This window comes from Lipotes vexillifer, unplaced genomic scaffold, assembly GCF_000442215.2.
Source record: "Lipotes vexillifer unplaced genomic scaffold, Lipotes_vexillifer_v1.1 scaffold1144, whole genome shotgun sequence".
In the NCBI taxonomy this organism is placed as follows: Eukaryota; Metazoa; Chordata; class Mammalia; order Artiodactyla; family Lipotidae; genus Lipotes; species Lipotes vexillifer.
This window is the reverse complement of record NW_006795053.1, coordinates 430,497-438,933: the sequence shown is the minus strand read 5'-3', so window position 1 is coordinate 438,933 and position 8,437 is coordinate 430,497.

Here is an 8,437-nt window from a genome sequence, read left to right as displayed (position 1 = left end):
TACAAAATCATAATATGTAAATTGTTTCTTTTGTATGTTCAAATTGTACTATGATATTAATTTTAAGTGTGTAGACTTTTATTTGAATTTAAGATCATTATATGGAAAGTTTAAACAAAATGAACACACAGGTTTTTGCCTATTTCTAGAATAAATACATGGATAATTGTTTTTAAATCCACACCAAATATTGACTTTTAATTTTCCTTTGGTATGTACTGGAAAGCAATCTCTGTTTTAGAAGGAATGAGCCAAACTATCCAAACATGTTATGATAAGCATTGCAAAGAGATTGGGGAAAAGAAATTTTTTTCCTTTTTGTATAATTAATGGATTATTAGTTGCTGAACTGAAATAATAATTCATCAAATATCAACTTGCATTATTTTAAAAAATAGAACAGGTATGTAATTAGCATTAAAAATCATGAGAGTAGTTACTATAAATAATAATAAAATGTTAAATTTTGTAAATTTGGAATTGGCTATTGTCTTCATCTCATGAAAAAGTGGTTAAAATATTTAAATAAAATAAAATAACAATAATTTTGAGGTGTTTACTTCTAATAATTCAGGATCATAATTACCAAATGATCCCCTAATCTCCTTAATCACAAAATACTGAACAAAGGGTGTGAATTTAACATTAGAGATTTATATTATGAATACAAATTACTCTTCCAAAACAAAATCCTGATGATGATCACTCATGCACTATGATTTCTGTGGACCAAATCTATTCCTCCCAAATTTACATGTAGAAGCAAAATTTAAGAAATGAAGATCTGATTGAAATAAAATGGTGTTTATTTGGGGTATATTAGGACTGTAGCCCAGAAGACACAGATTTGAGAAGCATTTGAATTATGTTACACTGGACTAAAAAATGGAGGAAGTTTATAAAGGCAACAACTGCAAAGCCACAGTGAGGAACATAAATTATTTTTCAAGAATTTTAACTGGAGCTGCCAAGAAGTAAGGGTGTTGGTTAAGCAAAGATTGGTTTGAGTCTGAACATAGTTACAAGGGGGGACCTTGAGACCATAGGCTCTGCTGGCCAATGTTGTTCTAAATATAGCTGGTGGTGTCCTTGGGTTTGGTACAGTTCAGAAAAGAATTCAAGTTTTCAGAGGTGCATGGATATGTCTGAGACCAGATTCTCAGTGGCTACCCAGTCCCATTTTTGTATGCCTGAATTGTGTTTACTCTATTATAATTTTAATTTGTCATCAAGTTCTAGTCCCCAGTGTGACTATATTTGAGAGAGAACTTTTAAGGAGGTATACAAGGTTAAATGAGGTTATATGTGTGGGCGCCAATCTAATAGGACTGCTTTGGGCTCCAATCCAGTAGGCTGGCATTATGAAAAAAGGAAGTGATACCAAGAATACACACAGAGGAAAGGCTGTGTAAGGATAAAATGAGAAGGTGGCCATGTTCAAGCCAGGAAGAGAGGCCTCATGAGAAACTAAAGCTGCCAACACCTTGATCTTGGTTGGACTTTCAGCCTCCAGAAGCGTGAGAAATTAAATTTGTGTTGTTTAAGCCACCTAGTCTGTTATTTTGTTATGGCAGCCCTGACAGACTAAAACAATAGTGTTGATCACTCGTATATTGACCAAATAAAATTTCACAGAAGAATGTCTTTTATTACATCATGTGCTATGTTCCACTGTGCAGCACACTTAATAGTATTCTTATGGCGTTCTTTTAAAACAATAGATCAACAGCATAATTAAATATGTATTTGGGGAAAAAAATCTTTATTCCAAAAACATTGCCAGTTCCTGAAACATTCCCTCATTGTTCAAAAAAATGTTGGTACTTTATTATGCGCACTATATAATGCTAGGACTTAAACATTCGAGGACGATTCAGAGCCAATATAGATGGGACTTATGTCTGTTTCTAAAATTTACAAAATATTTCATATATATTAAAAGCTAAACTCATAGTGATGAACACTGATGGGAAAATAATCATTAATTTCTATTATTCAAATATAGTGAATAGGATTCTGTTCCTCTTATTCTCCTTTATCCAAAACAGCCTTGCTTTATGTGTTTTATACTTCTACCTTGTCTAAACATCCTTTTGAAGAAAGGATTTAGCATTAGAAAAATTTAAAACTACTACTGAAGTACTATATTCACTAGGCTAGGCCATAGTTTACTTATAAAATAATGACAGACAAAATATCTGAATTTACAAAGATCAAATTATTGAATAAACTATTACCAATAACCTTCCAAAAGTATCAGATACAAAATAGTTTACTGACTTTTTTTTAAACTGTAAGGAACTATGTTAATTAGGCATTATTTAACTTAAGTGTTTGCAGAAAGACTTACAGGTTATAAATTGTATATACTCATGGAGCAACTGTGTAGGCAAAGAATACAGTGTCCAAACAGCATAAATGGAATATGCTTCTTTGTCCATCCACTGCTGGGTCCCTCTGGGTGTGCTCCATACAGATTTCACATACCAAAGGCATGTATGTAAAGTACCCCGGTGCCCAGTTCCAGGGAGTAAGCCCAAAGTCTACTACTGTTGGGAGCCTATCATAGTGAACTGGTCACATTGGTATATTCTAGCTACCTGAACTGTCTTAAATATCAACACCCTCAAACGTCCAGTGTAACCAAGCTCATATTATATGTTCAACTACTAATACTAAATAAGTCTAGGAGGCTAATGCATCATGCCCTAAAATTACTCATGAAACTATGGTTCCAAGAATACCATTTATATGTAGTTTATCTATATAGTTATATATAGGATTCCATAGTGGTCCTCAGGGGTCACCATAATGCTCTAAGAAATTCTGTTTAAAGCATTCCATGATGTAAAAAACATGCATGTCACAATCTTTTATCATCTGACTCCTAACTACCTCTCTAGTTTTACTTGTTTGTTTTCCCTACCATTCTTCACTCATGTTCATGCTGTCTCACTCTGCTTCCTGATGCAGACCTCCTAGTTCTTCCTCCAGTGCATGTCCTTCCCTCTCCCTGACCTCAGGACTTTGATGCTCCTTGCCATGCCCTCCACACCACCCTTTGTGAGAACATTCCTTCTCATCATAGAGCCACACTTACCTCCTCAGAGAGACCTCCCTGCAACACGCTACCTAAGGATCCACAGTATGGCACTGAGCATAGTCTGATTTTATTTATGCTCTGTTTCTCCCACTTAAATGTAAGGTACAAAATGAGATCAGAAATATTATATTCCCAGTGCCTAGAACTGTGCTTGTCACATGTTATTATGCTGGCATACATTTTTCACTTATTAATGAATTCACTTTATGGTTTACTGCTTAGGTAAACAAAATAATTTGATTTGAAAATATTTTGAATGCTGAAGCTATTTTATACGTGTATTGGCAGGTAGTATTCATAATCAGATTGGTCCATATATAGTCAGTATTGGTGTTATAGATGTTGGTCCTACTAAGGTCATCTAGTTATTTTTTAATTATTGTAGATATTTAAGCATTGACAACATCAAACATGCTCTGTCTCTAGGCTTTTATGCTGTGAATGTGTTATAACACATATGGTACATATCTAACATTTTCTATCAATCCTACAGACACCATGCCTTTGAAGTTATTCTTTCCTAGTTGCTGATGCTTATAGAAAGTCTATAGTTGCAGGAATCTTGCCTTTTTTTTTCTTTTTCCTTTTTTTTAGGTTTCAAAAATATTTTCTAAGAAAGTCTGAGATTCCCAGCCTAAAATTCAGCTACAGTTCTTCATGCCCCCTCCTCGCCACCTGCTGTTAAGCAGGCTGAATCATCACTAAGACATATGTTCAAGGAATTTCTCCATTCCAGACCCTTGAAGTAAATGTGTGCTGGCTGGAGGGTGGGGTATTGGGGCTAAAGTATATATACCTAGGGAAGCTGAGGCAGGTCTTATGTGTAATTCCCCAATCTTACCAAAGGAAAACCCTCCTTCTTAAGTTTCCCAAAGGGATGGATGGATGAGTCATAACAGAGGCAGCCCACCTCCATCAGCCTTGCCCACACCAAGTGCCTTAGACTGAGCTGGGAGCAGTCCACAGAGCCACAAATGCAAAAGGGAGCTGACACACCCCCAGATGACTTTCTAAGCCACAAATAAAAATGTGACAAAAACTGTATTCCTCCTCATCCCCTTCCACCTCCACAGCACTAGAAAAAAAAAAAAAAAAAAAAAAAAAAGAAAGTCTCCCCTCAGAAACTCAATAGCATCAAAGACAAAGACATGCCTCACCTTCCAGATTAATGTATAATTATACATAAAAGAAAAGTTTATAGGGATTAGTATTATTTATATGCAATAATATTGTTAACATCTGCTTTGGGGGAAATAATTTGTAGAATTTCATTTTTTCCCCTCATTTCTTCAGATTAGCCAATCCTAACTCCTCCCTGCAAATTAAAAACTTGATCATTTGGGGTAGCTCTTGTGGCTCAGTGTTTTAGGGGGTGTCAATCACCTTTAAACCTAAGGTATTTCTCTGACCATGGGGCCACTGATCCTGAGCCCAAACCATAACTCAAATTTTCCAAGCCTCAAGCACTAGCTCCGGTGATGAATGGAACAGATTCTAAAAACTACCTTGCACAAATAATGCTTTTGGATCTCTTGTGCTCTCTTGCAGAGCTGAAAGATCTATTTGTCTTCTAACTCTTAAGGACAAAAATGCATTAGCCTTTCTACTGCTAATCCAATTATTACCATTTTTCCTCTTGTGATTGACTGATTGTATGGACCATCTGTCTGTCATTTTAACTACTGGTTTATGAAAGCTTCAGTGTGATTCAAAATTCTGTATTCTCCTGTAACCTTCAGTGCAGGACTGACTGACTGGAAATGAGAAGGTAAATACCTCAGTATAAAGCTATTTTTAATCTTGCTTACTATTTAACTTTAGATTGGTCTCTAAAGAATAATATCGCTATGATAATTTCTCTGTATGGAAGAGTAAAAAATGACAGTGATTTTTTAAAACATTTTAATAATATTTATTAAACACAAGATGTTGCAATTATTTTAAGAGGCAGCATAATGTCTTGGCTAAGAAAATGAATTTAAGGCAGATTACCTGGGTTCAAATCTCTACTAGAACCAATAGTCTACTGTGTAACCTTAGGCAAATTATTTAATTATATTTTCATTAATCACTCCTGTTTTCCCACCTACAAGATATTAATAAAAAGAGTAAGTATATCATTCAAGAATATAGCCACTATATCAGTGTTTGTGTATATCTCAACTGTGTATCTATATTTACTTCATGTTGATTTTAAAATAGTTGATGAAAAAAATTAATAAATCTGGACATGTACAGTATTTCCTTGCATGTAATTTGTGTCCAATAAGTAATAGTTGAGTGCTTAATTGTTTGAAACAAAACAGCATGCAACATTTCTGTTAATTTTTGTCATAATTTTATTGTGTGAGAGCACAATATTGCTAGATAGACAAATATTCATATATATTTACAAAGGAGATGTTTTTGGTGACCAGCTGCTCTGAACATGCCTATCATAAACTTCCAGACATGTGAGCTTTGATGCAATTTTACTATGATTCGTACTTCTATTTAAGGGGGGAGTGGGAGGTTATAATAAAAGCTACACTGGCAGATGTCCAGTACACCTTCCTCCCAACTTTGATGGTATCTCATAACCAGAAGTTCTTACTTTGTACCCTAGCTTAGTACCCTCCTTAGTACCAGTCCCTTCCTTTTCAGGCCCAAAGACCAATACTCCAACAGGAAGAAGGTAGACTAATAGCCTATGATGCAGTATGAAAAGGTAATATCTGTTGAAATGTCAAGTCAACAGTTTATGTAGAGAAAGATATGTTATAGTGCATCAGACAGGAGGCAGATTGCACACTCAAATGAATTTAACAGAAGAGAAAACAGTAAAGAAAAATTGTACAGGGGTATAATTGGGGTTAAGGGAGCCGAAAAAGAATGGGAAAATATGCAGATACTAGTAACAAAGGAAATCTGTAAGTATTCTTAGGCTTTAAATGGTAAAAGACAAAATTATTTCGAAACAGAAAAATGAAGGGCTCTCCAACAAGAATTATAATCTTAGAGGCTTACAGCTACTGCTAGAAATAACAAGAGACACTAAAAATATGTCCCATCGGGAAAACCCAACAAGAAGAGTTAATAAGTGAGCCTGTTGATGCAGTGCATAGATGATGACCTCTGGAGTCACAAAACAATGTAAGGAAAGGAGGAAATGGATATGGTGGGGAAGAGACTCAAAAGAATAATATCATATTTCAATGAAAAGAAAATGGCCTTAACATATAAGGCACCACAAGTGCAGAAATTACTACATATTGAGAAAGATATAATAGAGTTATTAAAATAGTCCAGGTTTTGTTCCTGTGCTGAACTATATTTCTTTGCACAAGCTTTCGTACTGGTGACTTTACTATTTATTCACTATATATTCATATATTACTAAATGTTCCTTAGTAAAATTAAACATAGATGATTTAATAAATGGGTTTAATCTCTCTTCAATTTTGAAAATTTTGAGCCATCACTTTTGTCTGTGTGTGTGCCTCACTCTTATCTTCCTCTCCTTTGGAAACTTCAGTTACATATGTATCAGTCCAACATATATTGTTCCGCAGTTCACTTATGATTCTTACCTTTATTTTGATCTTTTCTCTCTCTGTCTTTCATTTTTGATAATTCCTATTTCTATGTCTTCAAGTTAACTAACGTTTACTCATTCAATGTTTAAGCTTTTGTTATTCCCAAATAGTGCATTTTGTTTTAACCTGGCAGATCTTAGGTTTCTTCATGGAAATTTGATTTACAACTCTTTTATATTCATGTCTCTACTTAAAAAGGTGCAATGTTTCTTCTGGCTTCTTAGAGATATAGAACACTGTTATAACTATTTTAATATTCTTGTTACTAATTCTAACATCTATGTCATTTCTAGGTCATAGATTAAATGTTTTTCTACATTATGAGCCATATTTTCCTTCTTCTTTGCCTGTCTGTTAATTTTTGGTTGAATGACAGACCCTGAGAATTTACCTTTTTGGGTCCTAGGTATTTTGTATTTCTATAACAGTTCTATAGTTTGTTCTGTAATATGGTGTAAAAACTTCAATATATTATTCAGCTATATAGATATTTTCAATAGTTACTATGGTTGTATGGTTAATTTGGATATATAGTTAATTTTAATATTACTATATTTCAATAATAAGGCACAAACTTCCTGATTCATCTTCATCATGGCCCATAAATTTTCCATCTAGCTTATGAGAATAGGTACTATTCCTTGCTTTGTGTTAGCTTCAAGTATTGTTCCTGCAACACTTTTGGGTGGTTCTTTCCTTGACTTGCCTAGTTTCCTCATGCATATATGTTGATCAGTGTTCAGAGGAAGGCTTGAAGAGGACCTTTATAGATTCCCAGAATTTTCTCTCTGTAAAGCATTCTATTCTCTAATAGTCTGCCTTGGAAATCTAGCTGCTTTTGTCTCCCCAGAAGACAGTTTAATCACCATAACTCAGTGAGAACAGAATTCTCCACATGTGTGCCCTCTCCCTGTGCTACAACCTGGGAAATTTCTCCAACCAGGAATTAAACTGAACTGTACTGATGGAAAATCTGGAATACTCATTCTCAGAACTCATTCATTTTTAAGAGCTTTCATTGACTTAGTATCAATTCAACCAGCCTTCCTTCAAGATTTGATAGATCAATTATTGTAACACTTGAAGAGCAATTATGAATAAAACACCTTTCCAAAAAGCAAATTCTTAAAAATGAAATAATGCCAGGTTTCAGAAAAGAAGAAAAATACATTATTCTAAAACCAAATGTAGTTTTTAATGGAAATGATCCAAAAAAAAAAAATGAAAATAATTCATTCAGGTCAAAGAACTGTTAGGGCAAATTTAATGCTGATATTAATGGCACCAAAATTGACTCTTGATAACCATTAAAACAAGGAAGTCTCAAATTATCAGGCATAGGACTAAAGAAAAGTAATAAAATTTGCAGCAAAATGATATGATTTGGGTACTTAATTATTTTTACTTATCCTGGTGTCTGGCCTCTATAACCATATTAAATAAATTATTTAAATAAATGCTGTTAGTGAAGGTCTGCTTAAACACTTAAAAAATGATCAATCCCAAGAAAATATAATGTACATGCTTACTCAACTTATTAATGTGTTACTCATATTTTAAATTACTCCAGACTTTTGAGCTGCTATTAATTAGATTGCCAATCAAGTCACATATTTGAAAACTGACTTGAAAAGGAATTATCTAGAAACTGGAAATAAATGATGTCTACTAATTTCTGTTTATGTTCTCTGAACAAAGAAGAAATAAGTTATATATATTTAGAAATTAACTAACAGAACTCTAATCTTTGGGTGAAGAA